Source organism: Mesoplodon mirus (genome assembly GCF_964341445.2).
Source record: "Mesoplodon mirus genome assembly, chromosome: 2".
In the NCBI taxonomy this organism is placed as follows: Eukaryota; Metazoa; Chordata; class Mammalia; order Artiodactyla; family Ziphiidae; genus Mesoplodon; species Mesoplodon mirus.
The window spans coordinates 107,643,382-107,667,520 of NC_138977.1; the positions used below are offsets into that span (position 1 = coordinate 107,643,382).

Genomic DNA, 24,139 nt, shown 5'->3' on the forward strand with positions numbered 1-24,139 from the left:
TTCTAGATATTTTAACTGCAATCAATTAAGCTCACTCTTCGCTCTCCAACTTTCTCATTTCTCATGTTACACTTTTCCTCATGTCAAGTGGTATAGGGGAAGTCATGGTTTTTGTATATTTTAAAAATCTGGCTTAGAAAAATACAATTGAGGATACACTTAGAGTGGGTTTAGTGGGATATATTTATATTTTCAGTCACTTCCATATTATAGCTAGTTATCCTGGTATATGCACATCTTCCAGGAAAATTTCTATTGCCCATTGTGCCAGCTCACCTAACATCGTGACACACAGATTCAGGGCAGAGGTTCTATCTTGATACTGTGTGTGATGGTCCTCAGCACTGGAAGCATGTGGACTGAAGAGGAGAAACAAGGTCTGAAATCTACAGAGTTGGAAGCCAGTCAGTGGATAATTCTTTTAAACCTTACACTCATGTACAGCAGAAGTATTATAGAGATTTTCCCAAAGTTCACAATAATCCTAAATATGCATATGATGCTACCATCAATAATGAAAACAAATTTCAACCAACTATTTTAGAAGAAAGACATTTATCTTTCTGTTCTCTCTATTAAAAAAGTAGAAAGTCATTGTCATAGGAAGGGGGTGATAAAAGAGTATGCAGCCTAAAAATGTAAATATTGTATAGGTTTATCAGGCAGTTAATTAATAAAAATATTATATTATGTTTTTTGGATTTTGTGATGCTTATGGTATTTGTCCACTTAAAAATTTTTCAGTTTGTTGTCATTTATTTTCTAATTCTCAATAAATATTTACTTTTGTACCTAATTTTATTTGTAATTTATGTTCTTCAAGAAGACCCCTCCCCCACTTATATTAGTTTCTGTCCTTTCAAAGCTTGAATTTACTCTATACAAGAATGATTTGGTGTAATATAAAGCAAAATGTGTGTGTGTATAAAACTCACCAATCCTGGACTAGTTAGTCATTAGGATTTTTCATTGTCAAATATGAGAACACTGAAAATCGAAGACAGTTTCCCCCATCTTCTCTTTATCATTTAAAATATGCAGTGTCACTGTATCCTAGGCATTAAAATATGATATTTTCTTTGCTCTTTGTACTGGTCAGGATAAATCGCTAGTGGTCTAACAAAGAGCCCCAGCATGTCAGTGGCTTTCACATTAAAGGCTTATTTTTCATTTGTGTCATAGGCCATTGCTGTTCCATGCAGCCATTCAGTGACCCTCACTTCTTCCATCTAGTTTTCTCCACTGGTTCCTTTGCATCTGGGTAACCAATGGGGTAAGAAAAAGAACATGGCTAATTGTGAGAGTGATCATAAGAGGCTAGGCCTAAAAGTGGTATTCATCATTTTTCTCCACAATCAATTTACCATAACTCAGTCATATCCCTGCACCTAAAGAATATGAGAAATTTCGAACATGTCTCCTTTTCTAAAGGAAGAGGAGAAACATGCATATAGGTGAGGAGAAGTGTTCTCGACTGTAAGCTTCAATAGATACATAAAAAAACAATTTTTTTTTAAATAGATGAGAATGGTCTCTCAGAGGAATTGTCACAGCCTCCAAATCTATGTGAATTTAATTGGGGATGCCATTGCATTTTGGTGAAAAGAGTATGGGATTTGAAATCAGAATAAGTGGATTTATGTTTTTCATAGCTTATCACTTAAACTCCGTGGCTTTGCATCATACACACTCTTCTTGCGCATCAGTTTCATTAACTGTAAAATGGTGATGGTAATATTGGATTCACCTATGGCATAGGTTGTTTTCAGGGTCACCCGAGGTCAGAGGAAGAGTTATTGTTTTCTGTGAAGTGCTGTTCAAAATTAAGTGCCCCTCCTTTCCTCCTCCTCCTCTTTGGTCCATTTTCCACTTTTACTGCCACGAAGATATGTTGCGTCTCTTGGCTATAAGGAAGACAGAGAAAGATGCTAATGCCTACATTACTGGGAGACTAAACATTGTTTTCAGTCTTCCCTCAGACACTGAATATTTATATTATATATAAAAAATGTATTTTAGTTCCTGGATTGGTGGGGGGGACTAAGATGGAATGTATTCCTTTTAAACCAGTGTTAAAAACAAAGAAGCAAATTGTCAGCATCCTTAGGTGTTGACTTATGTCATCAGCTCCTAAAATTCAGTGTGAAAAATCTTAACTGTCCTTAAAGCCACCTCCTTCCTTCTACAGAAGGAAGGGTTTTAGAACAGGGTGATACAAATGTGGAGTGTGATCTCTTGAAACATTTTCTTGGGGGAAAATGTAGGATAGATGTACTGTCTTGAATTTTCCTTGAGTTGAGATCAAGGAAACAAGTAGTATATTAAATGGAGTAGAATTTTCTTAATGAAGATATTTTGTATTTTAAGTATCTTTATCACAAATTATTGATTAGGTATCAATATGTATATCTTAATTCCAACAAGCCAAAAAGGATTAATTGGTTTTTACCAGTATAAATTATTTTATAGGCCTCTAGGTCTCTATCTTGGTTATTGAAAGAACTTCTCCCAAGATGTGTGCAAAGGATACAGTTTGGAGATAATGAGGAATTTGTGTGTGCGTGTGTGTGTGTGTTGTTTTTCACAATTTCCTTCTTTGCAGCCCTCTACCCACTGTATCAGTGGAATTCATTACTTTAGGAGAAGGCTAACATAGCTGATTCCTAAAAGTCAGTTGAGTTTCTGAGCTTACTTTTTAAAGTCCTCAGTGACAATACTCTTGAAAGCTGAGACTTTTACTACAAGAACCTGAGATTCAAAAGCTTAAGAGTTTGGAAGTTTCAATGTATAGAGTTTATGCCAAACCACAGAGTGGGAAGGAATGGCTCATGAGTGTTTTCCTGCTCAAGGGAGAGCAGGTTTGAGCAGGAGTCATCCAGGAGGAGAATAGAGGTTAGAGGCTGGTGAGGAGCTGCAGCAAGTGTTTAGTGCCCTGTTCTTCTCCTACTGAGACTTTGGAGAACCTAAGGATAGGATAGGATAGGTTAGGGTGGGATGAATTTGGGGCCATGTAGCTTGCTTCCTAACGAAGCTCAAGAGAAAGAAAGCAATTCTTGTAGGTTGTCTCCCACTCCATCATGGCGCTACAGCAGCAAAGTACAATAAAAGGCAGCAGGAAGGTCTAGGCAGAGAAAGTCTAAAGCAGCATGCCAAAATGCCTGCAACCCCAGGAAATGCCAGATAGTAAAAAAATGTTTCATCCCCCTGAGGTAGTTTGTAAGAACGGTCTTTCGCATTTACTATTTTTTAATGTGTAAAATTCATAATTGCTACAAATTTGAATCATTACAGTCTAATTTTTCTTTCTTGTATTTAGATGTCAAATGATCCAAAAGTCTCTGGAGTCCTCTCTGTGACCTTCGAGGACCCATCAAACTGAAAACAGAACAGGATGCAGGTGTTTCAACTGTGGATGCCATAGTGGTAGGTTCCAAGGATCAAAGAACAAGCTCCATTAGAAGTCAGTGTGGATGGATGCTCATGGCCAGGGTTGACATCACCTGGTACTCACTAGCAAGGCCCTATCAGTTGTGACAGTTGGTATCTGTTTTGACTGGTTGGTGCCTGTATCCTATTGCTTGTTAAACATTTTGAGTATCACATCTACTGGTGAACTCAGCCTGATGGCGGGAAGTTTAAAAAATCCCCTCCCCCAATTTGGATCACCCCTTAGGGATATGGGGAAAAAAAAGGGAAGGGAGCATCCTGAAATGACTGATGATTCCCTCTCCGGGACTCTAGAATAAACCAGTGACTACATTTACCTTGATTGTTAGGCATAAGTTTTCTGTTGTCAGTGAATTGATTTAAGTTCATTTACAGTGAATAAAAGAGAGCTTGATTTTTTACCATGTAAACTTCATAACTGCTGCAAATGTGAATCACTGCATTCTGGCTTTCACTTCTCATATCTAGATGTTGACTGTGCCCCAAAGTCTCTAAAGCCATCAGGCATTATCTTGGGGAGTTCTGAGGGGAAACTGTCCTGTAATTTTAAGGACTGGGACTTAGGGAGAAGGACTCAGTGGTGATATTACCACAGTGGAGTTGGACTTACAAGCTGGCATAGTGGAATTTAACCTTCCTACTTTGTAGAGATTGAGAAAATCTGTCAAGTAAACCCCACAGCAGATAAGAGGCTGAATAATATGTTTCTTTCACATGGGTTAAAATTGGGAGACCTCAGTTTCAAATAGGAAAAACAGCAAGTGGAAGAAGAATAAAAACCAAAACAAAAATAATAGAAAGGAAATGGACTGATGTTCATAGCTTACCACAGAGTTAATCAAAAGGGCTTAAATAATCTTCTGGGGAAGGTATTTATCAGCATGTCTAGGAATGAATTTTTAAGGGTATTAAGAAGTACTTTGTGTATTTTGAGTCTGTGCTTGAAAGTAGCAGATAAATTCAGAGGAATTTAAGGGATGATCTTTTGGAAAAGATACTCCTTAAAAAATGTTTTATTTGCTTATATAGACTAGGATGGAGTCATTGCATGTCTCTGGTTAGGGCTTCAGAGACCTGAACAATCAATCCAGAGATATGTTCATGAGATCAAGGGTGAGTGCCTCATATGGAAGCAGTGTGAACATTGTTAGACTTTGGAATGAGTGACTGGACAAAGTGATGGAGCCTTTTTTCAGGAAGTTATGAAAACGAGGAAACATTTTCATTGGTCTATTTAGATTACTTGAAGGTGGGAGGGACAAAAGAAGAAATGAGGCAGCCAAGTCAGATGTAATGGGCATTTTGGATCAGTGCTATCCTCGGTTGTCTTTAAATATGAATTACCTATATTTGAAATTTAAAATAATTACAGAATTTTTGCTTTAAGTAGTGGATAACAAAAATAGGTAAGAATGGAGAGCATGGGGGATATGACTGACATATGGTGCAAGGGAAATGGTCTCATTGGTCTCAACATTTGATTTTAAGAGTCAGTATATTTTTCAAAAATTCCATTGGAAGACATTTTATTGTTTTGATACAGCATATAATCAGCTAACTCTAATAATCATATTCATCACAATCTGGAGTGTTTAGAGAATTTGCTGCACTAAAAAAAGGGCTTGTGAAAGTTATTGTTCATTCAGTATCTCTAGGTTTCAGGGTGATTTTTTAAAATTCATATGGGATTAGGGTCATCTTGAGGCTGTACACGAGAAAATATTTTTTTGCAGGGCCCTGTCTATTTAAACAATTTGACTAAAAAACATAAAATTAATGCGCCCATTTGAGGCATAGTCATTTATCAATGAAGATTTAGAATAATGTGTAAAGAAGTGGTACTTACATATTTGTTTGCTGTCCATTCAGTGCATGTGAAGATTCTTCATGGTGTCTAAGTACCATGTCTTCCTGTTAAGGTTTAGGAACCACCTCTCTGTTTTCTTTTTTGTCAAATACACCATTCCTGTCTAACTTCATATCTCCCACAATGGGAAAAAGGTGAGAAGTATGTTATTATTCACAAAGCCATAGCTCTTTGGAGTCTGTTTGTATTGAAGCAGTGTGGGTAGGTCTCTAATAACCATTTATTTAGTGCTGGTCATATCATTACTCATGGCACTTCATCCTCTATCGTGCTGCCTATAAGTATTGGCCTCCAGTGACTCTAAAGGATCATTACTATGCTTTTTTTGCTGATGACCACAAATGTAAGTTTTACCCAGAGTATACAGAAAAATGGGAACAATAATTCATTTTTTGGGTCATGTTAAATTTACCATTTGTAATTTTATAGTATAAATGTAGAATAACAGATTTTTCATCCATGTCTTCTCTTGATTACTTTAGGATGCAATTACTGCATTCCTAGTGATCTCTTTCAGTGTTGATGATAGGAGAGGGTCCTCTGGGCCCAGTGAGAAGAGTGGTCCCATTCCCACAAAATGGCCAACCTTGGAAAATACAATGCAATATGATCTATTGCAAGAGTCTGTGGCCATTTTACTCCATTTGTGGAGTAACAATCTCCAGAAACCTTGGAGAAGATGAGTGAGGCCACTCCGGAGGACTTGCTGACATGTGGCAAGGAGCATGTGGGAGTGGGGTAGTCACCCTTGTGCCAGCAGCAAGGATGGAAGGGTGGCTCACACAGGGTAAAGGATGCCTACTGCCGCCTCCCCAAACCTGAGGTTCTGTAGACTGGAGGCAGCACTGCAGTGGGGACACTGGCAGACCCACAAATGCCAGGCTCAAGCCCAAAAGTGGACAGTTACTCCACAACCCGAATGATCCTATGTCCAGTGTGAGCAAATCATACAAAAATTGGTAGGCCAACACCATTCTGGCATCCCAGTCTTATGGGGGTGGGCCACTTGCCTGGGTCTAACAGTGATGCTGTATAGGGTGTTGTAGATTTGGAAGCATTGGAGGGATCATATGCAGACAGCCATACTGTTAACTTAGAGCTGGAGATACTTCAGCCCTTCACTTTGCAATGGGCTCTCAGAGTGAAGTGGTGTAATTACCCAAAAGACAAGAGCTATATATAATTTTTTAGGGAAGCATGTGTATGTGTGTATTCCCTTAATGCATATGTGTACACATACACATATGTATATATAAATACATACAAAATAGTATAAGCACATATTTTATTTTATATATTTTATTATGTATAAAAATGCATATAAACATAAATATACTTACATCTTTCACACATATATCTCTTCCATTTGGTAGAAGGATTTGGCTTCATTCATTCATTTTACTCAATTTTATTCATTCACATAACCTACTTATTGCAGAGCAACCATTTTCATGCTTTTAATCCAATAAATCATTTCGATTTGTGAAATAATGGCATTAATATGACACTAATCTTCATTTCTTCACTTCTAAAGGGAGCTGGATAGGTATACTTACAGTGAATACTGAGTTCTCTTTACAATCATATTTTCTTCATGGCTGATACTTTTGTGTAATTTTATGTAATTTGGAAGATTTCTTATTAATTTGACCCTGATCATCTAGTCTTACTTTTTCCTTTCAGTATATAGTACTTCTTGCTATATTTTCAAGAGAATACTTACAAAGAAAAATTATTCAGCAAATAAAGGAAACGAAAACCCCAATGGATATTGTGTAAGAATAGAAGTGTATCATTACCAATGAAATATTTTTTCCTATAAACAAAATGAGGAACCAGACAGACTAGGAAGAATTAAGTATGCTTAAATGTGCTGAGGTCTTGGAAATTTTAACTATAAGAAGAACACACATCACTGCATGTGTTTAAGGGGTATAGCTTTCTCATTCTCTACATTCAATGGAATTTTGAGAAGTAATACCAAGTATATGTTTTGAGCTTTGTGACCTCTGAACTCAGTGGTAACGACAGAGGCACCTGGAAGTGTCTTGTAGGTATGGTGGCTGTATCTCAGGTATGAAAAGAGAGAATACAGGGTCAGAGGGACTTCATGGTGAGGCAGTGGTGAATATGGGCCTTGAGGACTGGACAGTAGTTTGGAAATTGGAGTAGTGGATGTGGTGGGGTGCTGCGCAGAAGCCCCTTCAGCAGGACACACACATTGCCCAGCTGCAGGGAAGGTTGGCCGCTGACAGATCTCAGCCTCCCTCTCTGAGACCTGCCCTTTGCCAAAGGTTATGCCCCCTCCCTGAGGGAATCGCACGTGCAGTGACTGGTCAATGTGGGGTAGAGGACCAGCCTCTGGACACAATCATGACATCCCTGAAGGGCCACGCCAGCTCTAGAGCTTCACGTGGGATCATTTAAAGACCTCAGTTGTGGAACTTCACCATGGTTTAACGTCTCCCTTTGCCCAATCCTGCACCCCTTGCTTCCTCATAGGTCTTCCTGAGAACTCCCCAGTATGCCTCTTGCACACAAATCTCAGTGTCTCATTGTTTCTGGGATAACTGACTTAGTACAGTGTTAGGCTTTCCAGGCAGAGGGTTACTTTGGGAAATAGTGAGATGTCCAGTTTGGCTAGGGTGTTGGGTTGCATATATGGGCAAAGTGAAGCAGAAGTTTGGAAAGGATTCACTGTGGTAGACAAGGGGCAGTGTTGGGGCATGGGGAGGATCGGCAGTTTTGATCATGGGGCAGCTTTATGGCAAGTTTAGATCAAATTATCAAGTTTTTCTTTGGTGTATCTCGCAGACTATATTATAATAAGAAATGTAACTGAAAGATGTCAGTTTATAATGTGCTGTCATTTTTAGGTACAAATACCATCATCAGTGGACCATGCCTTTGGATTTTTTTTCAAGAAATAGAAATAGAATTGAGCAGGTTGTCCACATATGCAAACTCCACATGCATTTATAAAATAGCTGGTAAGGGTTAAAGCTATTGCCTCTTCCCTTTACAGTACTTGTTCCTATTTATGAAAAACATACTATGTACCAGAGATTATGTTATCTCTGAGTCTCACAACAACCCTTCAAGATAGTATTAATGTCCCAATTTTAGGGTTGGGGAAAGTGAGGCTTGGATAAGATAAGGGACTTCCCTAGTGAATTAAGGGGTAGATATGGAATTCAATTCCAGATTTCTTTAACTTGGAAGCTCCTGCTGTTCAAGTCAGATGAGCTGGTCCCATGCAGCCCATGATCTGGGCCTCGTGCTCTTGGGCGCTGACTCATTAGGCCTAAGCGATGACCAAGACATGTGCTTATTAACCCTTAAAACCATCTGTTCAACTAACTAAAGCAGCTGTTCAATAGCTTAGCAGTTGATCCAAACTATTCCTTCTTCAATAACAATAATAATCATAGAAAGCACTTCTATTTTTATAATTTGCAAAGCCCTTTTTTTTTTTTTTTTTTTCTTTTTGCGGTATGCGGGCCTCTCACTGTTGTGGCCTCTCCCGTTGCGGAGCACAGGCTCCGGACGCGCAGGCCCAGCGGCCATGGCTCACGGGCCCAGCCGCTCCGCGGCATATGGGATCCTCCCAGACCGGGGCACGAACCCGCATCCCCTGCATCGGCAGGCGGACTCTCAACCACTGCGCCACCAGGGAGGCCCCAAAGCCCTTTTTATGTGTCATGCTGTTTGAGCTTCACAACAGAGCTGTGTGTTAGGTAAAACAGAGCATGATCCCCATTCTACGCATAAAGGAACTGAGGCTCAAAGAAGTTCAAATGCTGACATTCACTTGGCTTAAAAGGGGCAAGACCAGGTCTTGAATCCTGGTGATCCATTTTGTACTCCACAAAATGGCTTCTCTTAAGCCACTTACTTAAGCATCTGAGAGGGAATGGGAGGCTCTATGGCAGATGCATCTCCTACTTTCTTTGACCTTGGTTGAACCAAAATGCTCTATAGATACACTGAGATTGTCTGTGAAAGATTCACCAGCTAAGAAATGAAAATGGCATGTTTGAAGTGATTAAAAGAGGGGTTCGACTCTACTTGCTGGGTAGACACCAGGATTCTGGCACCCTTATACTTGACTACAATTATCTCTAATTATCATTCCATTCTGGTGGTTGCTTTCTACTTCTATAAAAACCTGATCTTTTCCCCTCATGTCACTTGAAGGGCCCTTTTCCCTAAACTGCCTAGGATTGTCATTTAAAGTTGATTGCCATGTCTCACCAGCAAAAAGATTCCCAGGTTACTGAAACAAGAACCTTCTTCTCTATACTTGGGTTTTCTGTATCATTGTTTGCCTGGCACTTTGTACTCTAAGTTTTAAGAGTTAAAACTTAAAGAATCTTAAAACATTTTTAAAGAATTTTTTTTTAAAATTAAGAATTTTAAAATTAAAAAAAATTGAAAAAATTTAAGAATTAAAAACATTTTTTTCTATCTTTTTGATATCATCTCATCAAAACAACAATGATTTCTAAGCAGTGTGTTTGTGTTGGGTTCCTGGCTTCACGATATACCTGGTATTTATTAGCACCACAATCCTGCAGAAGAAAAGACTCAAGATGGGGTCTCTCTATAACTAGGAAAAGTGGGATATGCTCAGAGTAGCTGAGATGGGGGTGGGGAGAAGTGTGGGAATAGAGGGGAGGAGCAGGGGAGGGACAGAAATGGCCTTTGTGAGAAAATGCTCCCTTCTGGCTCAGTCAGGCATCGAGACTTCTCTGTTGAGAGAAACTTCTCCTTTTTTACAAACTCCATGAAAGTGAATTGTGTGTGAAGGAAAAATGACCTCACACCTTACTCTGCTTTCCATGAAGTAAAAACATCGTGGTGGAAAATTTACAAGGAAAGCAATTTGATTTCTCTATTTCTCTTGCCATATATTTTCAATATTACTCAACACTCGGACCGTCCCTGCTAAGTGTCTGTCCTTACCTCATTTGTATTTCCCAACCACTTTATTTAGCAGCTTGCTAAATATAATGCCCCCTCACCCTGTTTTGTTTTGTTTTTTTTTAAACAGATGAAGGATGAGACAGGAAGTAGTGACATAATTTCTCCGGATTCACACTGCAAGTTTACAGCAGAGGCCAGGGCTGGTTAAGAACTCAGACCAGCTCTTTTCCCAGCTCTGCTCTAGGGCACAAATGGTAGAAGATGAACCATCCCTCCAGGGTGAAATGTTTATCATGGGTTAACAATTCAGTTACATAGAACAGGGCTGGGCATACCCCCCTCCACCCACTCCCAGGATCAAATCTGGCCCACTGTCTGTTTTCTTGTGGCCTGACCTGGGAGCTAAAATGGTTATTTGCATTTTATAAGATTTTTAAAAATCAGGAGAAGGAGAAAAATATTTCACAACACATGAAAAGTATATGAAATTCTACTTTTGTGTCCATAATACAGTTGTGTTGGAACACAGCCACACCCGTTTGTTTACGTATCATCCTTGGCTGCTTTCACGCTACAATAGAAGAGTTGAGTGGATACAACAGAAACTTGAAAAGCCTAAAATAGTTTATAATTTGTAAATTAGATGGCCTGCCAGGCCTAAAATATTTATTGTAGGGCCCTTTACAGAAAAAGCTTGCTGACCTCTGATATAGAAGATTCTGAGGGATGAGGCATGGAATAAGTATTAATTTTTGGCTCATGCCTAGAGGCCAGTGTCTGTCAGTAATGGGAGGCAAAGAAAGGTGGGGCAATGGCTGAATCTTCTACAGGAAAATTCTGATTTTTCTCAGAGTATGTCCCATATGAGATATCCCCAAGTACATAAGGACTCCCCCCTCCTTTTTTTTTTAAGTTGGTTCTGAGTTTTTCAGTTATGGGAAAGGAAAATGGTACTCAGAGAAGTTTAGTGACTTCCTGAAAGTCACACAGCTGGTCAGTGTTTTGCCTGTGACTTAAGTCCAGATCTTCTGTTTCAAATCCAGGGTGCTTTCAATCACACCATGCTTCTGTAAGCTGGGGTAGCCAGAGAGAAGCCAAGTTTATTGGCAGGAACTCTTTGTAGTGAAAAAAAGGGAGGGCTTGATCCAGGCCTGTGTCACCAGGGTCTCTCCTAGCACTCCCTAAACCACAACACTCTTGTGTTCTTAGTATGCTCTGCCTGATAGCACTAATGGCCCATGTAGTCACATCTTATATCGTCAACTAGAGGATGAGTCCTTTGAACACAGGGTTTTCAGATTTAACAAATTAAATATAGAACACCCACTTAGATTTGAATTTTAGATAAACAATTACTTTTTTAGTGTATGATGTTCCATTTTGCATGAGATATATTTTGAAAGTTAAATTAAAAATTCTGTTGCTTATCTGAAATTCAAATTTATCTGGACAGCCTGTATTTTATCTGATTATCTTTCTTTTGAGGGCAGGGGTCAGGGACTTTATTTATTTATTTATTTTTTAATATTTAGTTTTGGCTGTGTTGGGTCTTAGTTGCGGCACGCGGGATCTTCATTGAGGCATGCAGGATCTTTCGTGGCAGTGCGGGGGGTTTTCTCTAGTTGTGGCGTGTGGGTTTTCTCTTCTCTAGTTGTGGCATGTGGGCTCCAGGGTGCGTGGGCTCTGTAGTTTGCGGCACACAGGCTCTCTAGTTGAGGCGCGCGAGCTCAGTAGTTGTGTCACGTGGGCTTAGTTGCCCTGTGGCATGTGGGATCTTAGTTCCCTGACCAGGGATCAAACCCGTGTCCCCTGCATTGGAAGGTGGATTCTTTACCACTGGACCACCAGGAAAGTCCCCTATTTACTCTTTTTTTTTTTTTTTTTTTGCGGTACGCGGGCCTCTCACTGTTGTGGCCTCTCCCATTGAGGAGCACAGGCTCCGGACGCGCAGGCTCAGTGGCCATGGCTCACGGGCCTAGCCGCTCCGCGGCATGTGGGATCTTCCCGGACCGGGGCACGAACCCGCGTCCCCTGCATCGGCAGGCAGACTCTCAACCACTGAGCCACCAGGGAAGCCCATCCCTATTTACTCTTTATTTATCTACTTCTTTCCTCCCATATTGCCATTACTCCCACACCTAGTCCCACAATGCCTAACACAGTGCATTTGAAAGATACTTATATACTAAAATTTAATTAAAACCAACCTTTCCCAAGCTAAACACTGGCTTCCACCAAGCTGAGGAGACAGACATGTAAAAAGATTCTGATACCCACTGTAATAGCAGGATGAGCCAAGAGCTGTAGGGATCCCAGGGAAGGAGCCCCTCAGCTTTCAGGGTAGAAATTGGAAAGGTTTCCCAGTGGATGTGATCCCCAAGGTGGGTTTTAAAGTAAGGGTAGGAGCTTACCGGACCAGGTCCAGGAGGGGGTATCAGAGAAGGGGAGCAGCGTGTACCAAGTCATAACTAAAGAAAAGGGAACAGTATGCCCAGGAATAACGAGATGAACTGGGTGACTGGTTGCCGATATCTGCGACTTAGTAGGCACTTAATAAAATAGTGAGTTAAAGATTAGTCCCCAAAGCCAAATTTGGCAGCTCATAGAAATGGCCCTAGAATTAAGACTACCCATGGTCCTCATTCTCAGTACTGTGACTCTTATTGCCAGTTCTTGAGTCACTAATGTAACAGCCTTTACAGTCAGGCAAATGTTCTTGGTAAGTCCCTGTTTGCTTCAGATTAGCCCCATGATATAGTTACCCTGTCCTTTGCCATGGCATGAAAGAAATCCCTTAGTGAAGTACAGTATTCAGTTACTGTACTTGAACTGGTGATGGGAAGAGACTCATGGCCTTCCTGGGCCTGAGTCTGGGCATTTCTTCTACCTTAAGGATCTAATTGTCCATAAGTGACTCTCTAGGAGATAAGGAAGTCTGTTGTTAGTCAACTTATTCCCATTGATATTAGCCTCACACATCACAGTTCTTAGTCTTTTTCCAAACAACACTAACAGATAATATGTACAGTATCTTCTGTATGTGCCCTTTCTCCACTCTTGTCCATCTTTCTGGGTAGCCCAGAAAGCTGCACTGTATAGACTGTCTCAGTGGACAGCCTTGCCCTCACCATGGAGGCTAGTTGGTAAGTGAGGTGGCTCTCTGCTCAGTCACTCTAAGTTCATTGTGTCCCTCTACAGAAGGCCACAGCTTCCATCAGTTGCCTTCCCCACACGGCTGCCTTCTCTGGCTCCAGAAAGTGCTCCCTTCCTTGCTCCTCCCCCACCACAGGCTTTAGGTAGTAATGGCTTCCCACTCTTGCTTGCCATGGGGTATGTACTTGTCCTTGTTTGCTTTCCTAAACACTGCACCTTGATAAATAGTCATCACTTTGTTAAACTTTCCTCAGTTAATCAGTTTGAATATGCCATTTGTTTCTTGATGGGACCCTGACTGATACTGATGGAACAAGTATTAAGACAATCATTTATTTACTTATTAATTCATATTCACAATACGAAAAATGGAGAAAAAGTTAATTCAAGGACATCTCATATTTTTCTTTATCATATATTATGAACAACAGATGACAATATATTATGTAAGGAAGTAAGCTGGTTTTGAAAACAAATTGTATATTAACTTAGTTAATATCTCTAGGGAGTGTCAGGTGTTAAACAAAAAACCAAGTGAATTATTCAGTAGAATTGCTATTTCTTTTGCAGGTGCAGGTATAATGGTAAAGAGCATGAGCTCTGATGTCAGGAAGATCTAGTTTTGAATCTGAGCTCTTTTAATTACTACCTGTGGTTATGGGATAAGTTACTTTACCTCTCTTGGCCTTGTCTACAATGTGAGAGTGAGAATTCCTCCCTCACAGGATGGTTGTGAAGATTAAGTGAGATATTGGGTAAAGGACCTGAATAGACTTTTTTCCAGAGAAGACATACAAATGACTGATAGGTACATGAAAAGGTGCTTAACATCACTAATCATTAGGGAAATGCAAAAATCAAAACCCTGATGAGATATCACCTCATACTTGTTAGGATAACTATTATCAAAAAGACAAGAAATAGCAAATGTTGGTGAGGATGTGGAGAAAAGGGAAACCTTGTGCACTGTTGGTCAGAATGTAAATTGGTATAGCCACTATGAAAAACAGTATGGAGTTTCCTCAAGAAATTAAAAATACAACTACTGTATGATCCAGAAATCCCACTCTTGAGTATATATATCTGAAGGACGTGAAATAATGATCTTGAAGGAAATGTGCTTCTATGATCATTGCATCATTATTCACAGTAGCCAAGATATGGCTACAACCTATGTGTCTGTCAACAGATGAATGGATAAGGAAGATGTGGTATATATATATAGATGGAATATTACTCAGCCATAAAAAAGAAGGAAATACTGCCATTTGCGACAATGCGGATGAATCTGGAGAGCATTCTGTTAAGTGAAACAAGCCGGATAAAGACAAATATTGTATGGTATCACTTATATGTGGAATCTAAAAAAAAAAGAAGCCCATCTCACAGAAACAGAGAGTAGAATGGTGGCTGCCAGGGGCTATTAGAGTGGGAAGTAGGGAGATTTTAGGTCAAAGGGTGTGAACTTTCAGTTATAAGATGAAGTTCTAAGGATCTAATGTACATCTAATATACAGAATGGTGTCTATAGTTAATAATACCATACTGTATACTTGAAATTTCCTGAGAGCAGATCTTAAGTGGTCTCACCACAAAAGACAAACAAAAAAACAATTAAATGAGATAATGTTTATAAAGCGTTTAGCTGGTTGCCTGGTATAATGGGATTATTGAAATGCCTAAGTGATACTCACAGACACATCATTTTCACTGTGTCCAGCAATTAGCGTTGGGATCTAGAGCAGCATCTTCCAATAGAACTTTCTGCAGTGACGGAACCAGCCTATATTTGTGCTGTCCAATATGTGCCTACTGAGTACTTGAAATGTGGCTAATGTGGCTGAGGAGCTGAATTCTTTTTTTTTTTTTTTTTTTGGTTTTTTTTTTGCGGTACGCGGGCCTCTCACTGCTGTGGCCTTTCCCGTTGCGGAGCACAGGCTCCGGACGCGCAGGCTCAGCGGCCATGGCTCACGAGCCCAGCCGCTCCGCGGCATGTGGGATCCTCCCGGACCAGGACACGAACCCATGTCCCCTGCATCGGCAGGCGGACTCTCAACCACCGTGCCACCAAGGAAGCCCTGAATTCTTTTTAATTCTAATTAAATTTAAGTGGCTATACATGGCTCATGGCTACCACATTGGACTGTGTAAATCTAGAGAGTAAACATAAAAGGAACAAGTCATTTTGTAAGATCATCAATGCTGTTTGAACATGTGAACACAAAAGCCATAAAAATAGGATAAAGTCAAACGTTTCAACTGTTCATGCTTCTAGAAACTGACATGATATAGTGCATGCAATACTCATAAAAATGATTTTTGTACTGGAGAAAGCAGAGAGATTGAATTTATACACAAACGCATAAACATACACTTAAAGGGAATATTTTGGATAAATTTATTTTAAGCCAGATTATCAGGATAATTATCTCAATTATCTCAATTTCTTCTTTTGCTTTGGTTCATATTAATATGAGGAGTTCTCTGCACCTTGCCATTCTGGAGTTCATAGCAGGCATTACTCATCAACACAGCACTTCTTCCTGCTGAGCCCAGTGGGACCTTCCAATCCTCAGCTAGACAGTGAAGGCAGGTATGATCCATACTGACATGTGAGGTATGTGAGATAACATGTGACATGTGAGATAAAGCCCATTTTCCACCCTGGATTTGGATACATTCTTTTAAAGGAGTACTTGGGTAATCTGGAAAGAAAAATACCAGGTTATGTAATAAAATGATAAATATATTTAGAGCTAAAGAATTTTAGAGCTAGAGAAGGCTTAAAGAGATGTCTTACTTTTCTTGGATTTGAGTTTCTTGAATTTGAGTTACACATGTACCATATCTGCTGCATGTCTTCTGATTACCCCTTCTAGATCCAATGGTCACCCTTCTCCTCCTAGCTCTGTGCCCTGGGAGGCTGACCTGTGGACTGCTTCCTTGCCCTGGGCTTCCTGTTGGAATTGGCCAGTTGGAGGCACCAGCAGGAGATCTGGCAATCAGATAGGAGTGAAATTGGAGTATTTATTCCCCTGACTCCCTTCCTGTGGGGACAGTGTGGACTATCTGGGTCCCCATACTGTGAGTCATAGCCCCTACCTCCTGTTAGGGACCCTCTCTTCATAATTCTCTATCTCCTTGGAAACGGCTCCTTCCCATTGCCTCTTCAGGCCTAGGGACAGTAAGGGGAGTACAGCCATTGCTAGCCCCTAGTGCTACTCTATTTCTCGTTTCCCCATACCCAGACCACTTCTCTGAAAAGAGTCTCTTTATCATAAACTCTCTTCATATTACACAATTTGAGTGTGCCATTATTTTCTGCTGGGACTTTGTCTCAGGTATCTGTGAAATAATATCTGGATGCTCTCTCTGGGCCTTTCTTCATAGAGACAATTGCTACAGGGATAATTTAGGACACTGCTCTTTAAAGCAGTTGTTTAATCTCACTGCCTTACCAGACACCAACTCAGACCCCTCTGGGGTGAGTCATTCTATCTGTGTGGGTAGGGTTAAACTCCCCAAAGTGTAAGAAAGATTATCTTGATAATGGTGACAGAATTTTCTCAAAAGTCCAAGTGCATAGGCCCCAAATAAAATAAACAACCAAGAAGGCCTGTGCATTTACATGCCTTGGGCAGTGACCCACAGCTCAGCCCCTCCTTTCTGGGCAGGATGTGGTCAGAGTACTATACACGGTTAAGAAATTTCCCTTCTGAGCTTCTTTATCCTGTAGTTTGGTGTGGATGAAATTGATTCCAAGTAATACCTAGAAGTTGAGTGCAGAATTAGTAGAAGAGTTTTGGAAGAATCAGGATAGTGTATTAATTTTCTTCTGCCCCAAAGATTGTTAAAAGTGGTTCTGAGCAGGGCTCCCTTCCTTTATCTTGGACTGGCTTTCTATGGCATGAAATGTTAGATGGGGAACCCTTCTGGACTCTTGCCTTTCCAGTGTCATGCTCATAAAAGTGCTAAAACCCCTTCTCTCCCAGATGTCCCTCACACCCTGAAATACCTTTCTGCGCAGAAGTTCTGTCACATTTCCAGAAATCCCCATTATTAGCATGATAACCTTAAAGGTATTACAGAGTGGTCCATTTTGCTGGGTTAAGGCATCATTTTGTGGGAAAGGGGGCATTACATATCAGCCAGATGACATCAGGATTAAATGTATATGGTTTAACCTGTTACCAACTAGTATCACATGCAGGGAGAATGGAGAAATGGGAGTCCTGGTTGGGAAGGAGGTAAGCAAAGGTGAGAGGCGTACAGAATCACTCAGCAATGGCAGACCCCTTAGGGACAGCACAGTGGGAAGTTAGGTGACTAGAAAGCACTGGGTGCCTGAGTGTGCCTGGCTGTGATTAACATTGTCATCAAAGGTGAAATCTGCTGAAACATGACAACACAGTCTATGTAAACTGTTCAGGTCAAAACTTAATAAATGTATTTCCTTTCCTGCTTCATTCATAACGTGGCTGAAAACTGTCCCAGATAGGAGATTGTCAAAGGATACCTAAGGATGTGTCTGATCGTGAAGAACTAAACTGTTATGATAAATCAGAAGCCAGAGTGGCAATCATCTGTCAGCTCACTGACTAATTGGTAGTGGTTGCGTGAAGTGTTGTGTTGATAAGGAGTGTGAGGTAGCATCCAGTCTCAACGAATAAGAATGACGTTGGGGCTTCCCTGGTGGCGCAGTGGTTGAGAATCTGCCTGCTAATGCAGGGGACATGGGTTCGAGCCCTGGTCTGGGAGGATCCCACATGCCACGGAGCAACACGGCCCGTGAGCCACAACTACTGAGCCTGCGCGTCTGGAGCCTGTGCTTAGCAACAAGAGAGGCCGCCATAGTGAGAGGCCCGCGCACCGCGATGAAGAGTGGTCCCCGCTTGCCACAACTAGAGAAAACCCTCAACAGAAACAAAGACCCAACACAACAAAAATAAATAAACTAATTAATAAACTCCTACCCTCAACATCTTCTTTAAAAAAAAAAAAAAAAAAGAATGACGTTGTTGATTAGCAGTAGGCTCATGGGCTGAATGGGGGAGGTGATGCATGTGCCGCACATTTGCCAAGCCTAGCAAGGGCCTTTTGCCCCTTTAATCCGTAATCAAAATGTAATTTCGGGGTGTTCAAGGGCCTCAGACTAGTTTCAGAATCCCTAGTATTTCCATCCTGGGAGTTTACTGTCACTGGATCAGTATATGCATGGAAGGCGTATATGCAGGAAACTTTTCATTTCTTCTATGATTATGTCTATAATTTGGGTTAGATGCTAGTGGATGGTTTGAGGATTTAGGCTGAGGTCTGATGGCCCAAGAGGCTTGGTCTCCAAAAGGAGTGGCTGATGAGGAGCATATCTTCATATGCTTGTTTTCTCATTTCATACTCCTAAACTAGGTCAGGTCTGAGAGAAGCCCTAGGAGTCATCCTTGACTCCTCTCTTTCCCTCATTCCCTGTCCAACCTATCAGTAAGACCTGACAGAATATATGTTGATATGACCACTTTTTATCACCTCCACTGTCACCACTCCAGTCCACCCTCTGCCATGTCTTATCTTGCCTGCTATCATAGATTCCCATCTGGCTTCTTGTTCTCACTCTTTCTCCCTTCAGTCTGTCCTACATGCCGATTTTAAAAACATAAAAAAATGTCATTCACCTGCTTAAAACCCTCCAATGGCTTTCCAACAGACTTATAGTAAGTTCAGAATGCTTTACCATGGCCTCAAATATCCACACCATCTGTGATCTGGCCCCTTCCTGTCTCTTTGGCCTCATTTCCTGCCACTCTCTTCCTCTGTCCTGCTCTTCCAGCCACCCTGGCCTACTTTCTGTTCCTCTGTCTTGCCAAGCTCATTTCCACCTTGGCCCCTTTGCCAGGTATGTTCTCCCCATAGATCTTCACGTGGCTTTCTCTCTCATTCATCCAGGTCTCCTTCGAATGTTACCTTCTTACTTGGCCCCTTCATCTTAAGTGACACCCCTTCCCCATGTTACTCCCCATTTTCTAACTTTATATTTTTATGGTGGTGTTCATTACTACTGGATATTATGTTAAATATTTTTTTGTTTATGTGTAGATTTTCTCTCTTTCCTCTGGAATATGTCTTTGAGGACAGCGGCTTTTATCTGTTTATTTTTGTATCCCAATGCCTAGAAGAATGTCTAGAACATAGTACATATACAGGAAATATTTGTCAAAAGGATGAATGGATTGTTGAAAGTAAGGGGTCTTCTTTAGGCCGCAGGATTGCACATCAAGTCATGTGGAAGCTCAAGACAGTGGTGCTTGGGGAGATGAGGCAGGAATCCCCAGCAAGGAGTGTGGCGCCTGAGGCTAGGTCCAGACAGCTGATGGTGAGGGCTGATGCAGGAGCCATAAGGCAGCAGAGCCATCAGAAAGCACAGAGCTTCCAGGGAATTGTGAATCAATGCCAGAATCCAAGTGAATGATCATTACAGCAGCTGTGAGTTCCTCGCACAAAGAAGTTCACACTGAGACACTTTCTATCTCAGGTGGAAAGCTTCCTAAATGCTTATGGTTGAAACAGGGGCCACAGTGTAGGGCTTGAGTAGGGTCTGAGGTTGAGCTGAATTCAGAGATGGTAAACTGATTAATCCAAAGAGGTAGGTGATAGAGGCTTACCTGCCAGGAAACCATCATTGCTCAATCCATTTAATTCTGTGGAGTATGGGGAGAGACTCAAGCCTTCCAAAACCATCTCCCCACATACTATAACCCACACCTTGCAGATACCCCCCCGCAAAACACAATTCTTTAGGGGAGATGTCATGGTGCTGACAGTCCCCCAGAGACCAATGAATTCTATGGCCCACTCACTTCTCATTTCGGGGAACTCCACTCAGCATCAGGGGCCTCTGTGTAGGCTGGGAATCCCCACTGCAGCAGCAGTCACTGTGGGGTTGAGCTGCAAACTGCTTTTCAGATTTAGCACACAATTTTATGAGGAGGCAAAGTTGTGTCGTCTCTGATGAGAACCAAAGCCAGTGATGCTGAAATATCTAGGAAATGGGAAGGTTATTTCTAGAGGTTGGAAGCCAATGCTCAAGCTGGAAGTGTAGCAGGCACTGGCCTTTGTGTGTCCCCATCCCCAATTCTATTTGCCCATTCCTGATATCTGTGTAGAAAGAAGTACATTGTTGTGTGTTCATAACTCAGCTCATCATCTGAGGGTAAGTAGAAAAGAGACTTGGCATGGCTTTCAGAGGAAGTAAGGTTCTTCTCCCCCACCAGGCTCCTAAGTAAACCATTTAGGCCTTTCATGAGTCAGAAACCACAGACCCCGCAGCCAACATACATCTATTCATTCTTGTCTACAAATATTGATTGAGACTCTATTGTGTGTGACTAACACAGTGCTTGGGTTGAGGACATAACGGTAAAATAAGATTCACTCTCTCCCCTCAAAAGTACTTAATCCCACTGTAGTGTGGTACATTCTGTGGCATGGAGGGCAATGTAATCTAGCAAGGAACGTAAGCTGAGTTTTTTTACTATCTGTATGACCTTGGACAAGTCACTTGCCTTCTCTGAGTTTCCGTTTTCTCATCTATATTTCAAGGAAATTACCCATATTATGGGATTTAATAAAGTAATGCATGTTAAGTGTTTAGCTCATGTGTCAATAAATGTAAGTTATGATTCTGATTATTATTTTATGATAAGAGTGGGGAATGCTGTGGCACATTTATATATTGAAATATCATATTTCTAGGCAAATATATTTATGTTCAGGGCCACGCCTAGAAAAAATTAGAGTAATTGGAGATATTATTTTTTTTACTATCTGCTCGAGAGCCCCTCTATCTAACTCTATCTCCCTCCCCCTTTCCTGGAAGCCCTGTGTGCTCTGGATCTTCCTCTGATTTTCTCTGTCAGTGCTTCTCTCAGTAGATTGACAGATTGGAAGGAATCCAAGCTGGATATGCATGTCACATTATCATTGATTTAGATCATTGCCCTTCCTGGAGATTTTCACATCTCACCCAAAGAATGGTGTCATTTCAGGTATCAGTAAAAACTGCCTTTTCTGGAAGTAATGAAAGAGTTTGGTATCTGTGTAAGGAGAGACAGATAGATTGATGGACTGGTCCCAGAAACAGACTCATGAATACATGGAAACTTGGTTCATAACGGAGATGGCAATACAAATCTGCAGAGAAAGAAAGAACTATTCAAGTGCTGGAATAATTGGCTGTGGAAAAAAAAATTATCCCTACCTCATGCTATATACACAAGCAAATTCCAGATGGATTTAAGGCCTACATATTAAAAGGAAAGTTTAAAACTTTGAGGGGAAAGCATAGAGAACTTTTAAACATAGGGAACTATGTCTCAAAAGGTATACACCAAAGGGAAGAGGTTTTAAAATATGATTATATTGAAATATTACACTTCTGTACCAACAAAGACACAATAAGCAAAGGTAAAATACAAGCTGCAGACTGAAAGAAGATACTTATAATTCTTGTAAGCAGCATTCTTAATGAAAATTTGTATTTTTGATTCCTACAAATCAGTAAAAAAGATAATCCAAGAAAAATGGACAAATAATATGAAACTGGACAGTGCAGGAAAAAAAAAGAAGAAACTCAGTCTCATTAATAACAAGGGAAATTCAAATTAAAACCATATTGTGATACCATTTTGCACTCCCGAGGTCGACCAAAAGGATAATATCTGATAAAACCAATTTGCCAAGGATATAGGGAAACAAGCATTCTCACACCTCGCTGGTGAGAATGTAAATGGGTAAGACTACACTAGAGAGCACATTGGCAATATCTATCAAAGTTGGAAGTGTCTATATCCTAAGACCCAGCTATTCTACTTCTAGGTATATAACCTAGAAAATCTCTTGCACATATATACAAAGTGCCAGGCACAAGAATGTTCATTGCATCATTTTTGTAAAGGCAAAAAATTGAAAACTTTAAATGCCCATCAATAAAAGGATGGACAAATAAGTTGTGAATTAGTCATATAATGCAATCCTGTACAGCAGTTAAAATGAATGAGATAGAGCTACATGTACTAATATGGATCAGTCTCTAAAAGATAATATTAGAGTAGAAATATCCATCTATAGAAGGATCTGAATTATATATACCATTTAGGTAAAATTTTAAAAACCAAACTTTATGTCATTTACATTATATATTTTATGTTACATTATATCTTTATTATATGTTTATATGTGATATATGTTGCTTATGTTATGTATTTATTACATATGTACATCTAAATCATACACTTAAGAAAGCACATGTATGTTGTTTATGTAAAAATACATGGGGAAAGTATCAAAAACAGGCACAGGCAGGACAAGTATCAACTGGAGGACAGTTTGGAGATGGAGGAAAGAAAAGGGGATGGCAGTGGTTTGGTCTGGGAAGGCTTAAAAAAGATTTGAACCAAATATGATAAAATGTTATTGCTAAATCTAGGTGGTTGATAGTATATACACAAATGTTTATACATTTCCTTATGTTTGATGTTTTAAAATTTTAAAACAAATGAAAAAGAACTGGTTCTCTTTCTTGATGCTGAGGCTGACCTTCCTTATAGCTTTTCCAGTTAGCTTTCCAATTAGATAATAAGTGTGGGGGTCGATTTATTCCCGACAGTACCTTGTGGATTTGCAATACGTAGTTTGACTCTTTGTCATGTTCTCTTCTTTGCTGGAGACCAGGTTTATCTATGTAAGGGATGCCATGTGTGGGTGTTCCTTCCCTTCACAAAGGTGCTGCTGGCTGAGAGGTGAAAGAGCCTGAAGTGCAGTCTGTGCTCTGCTTCCCAGGCTATGACCCCTGGCACAGGGCTGCATCCCTTGTCTGGCTGCATCCAACCAGAGTGGGCATCTTTTGCTAACTCAGATGCCTGGGGAGAAGACTTGATTCTAGTTTGATTATGTAGTAGGTGGTGCCTTTTTCTATTTGTACAAAAGCATTCTAGACTAAAAGCAGACCTGACCTAGGATATTAAGGCCACACCGAGGGTTTCCCACCGTGTTGGGGTAGGTATTAACTAAGTTGTTGAGAGTAAGGTCGAAAACATGCTTATGCTGCCTAAGACAGCCAGACAGAGGGTGGAGGAGGATCCAACTTGTTTACTAGTCTCTACTGCAGTTAACATTCCTCAGCATTCCTTAAGTCTGCAGCACATGGGAGCAAACCAGGTCCTATTAACCTTCCCCCTCCTAACCAAGAAGCACTCCTGTGAAAACCACCTGCAAATTTTAAAATAAATTTGTGGGCATTTTCTGTTGACTTGAGTGGGAAAGCATGGTTGATGAATGAATTAGTCCTTGGCTGGGAAGGCAGACATAGGTGCTGGATAGCAGCTATTTGAGGTGAATTGTTATGACTGAATTGATTTCACCTGGTGTGTCTACTTAGCATCTGCTTTGGATTAGGTATTATGTAAGCCAGACCATAAAATAATCTTCACAAAGCTAATAAATTAATAGTACTTAGGGACACAGCACATCTCCATATCCATTCCCTGGCTTGGGAGAATGACAGTGATAACCCTCACTCTTCATATGTATCTCTGGAACAGCAGGAGATAGGAGATGAACAGTGAGCTCTTAAGTGCAAAATAAACAGGTATTCATATTCTATGCCCCCAAAGCTTTAAAAACACTTTTAAGAAATTTGTATTGATACTACCTTGAAGATGGTACTTATTGGATCAACACATTATAATTGATTCA

General features: G+C 40.5%; 1 long non-coding RNA gene across 1 annotated transcript in view; it reads left to right on the forward strand.

The window, feature by feature from the left end:
- The window catches only part of LOC309814521, a 253,767-nt gene that overhangs the window by 49,008 nt on the left and 180,620 nt on the right, over positions 1–24,139 (forward strand). Inside the window, exon 4 of the long non-coding RNA XR_014295715.1 lies at positions 3,317–3,423. This is a non-coding gene — a long non-coding RNA (uncharacterized lncRNA). The remainder of the gene's footprint in view (positions 1–3,316; positions 3,424–24,139) is intronic.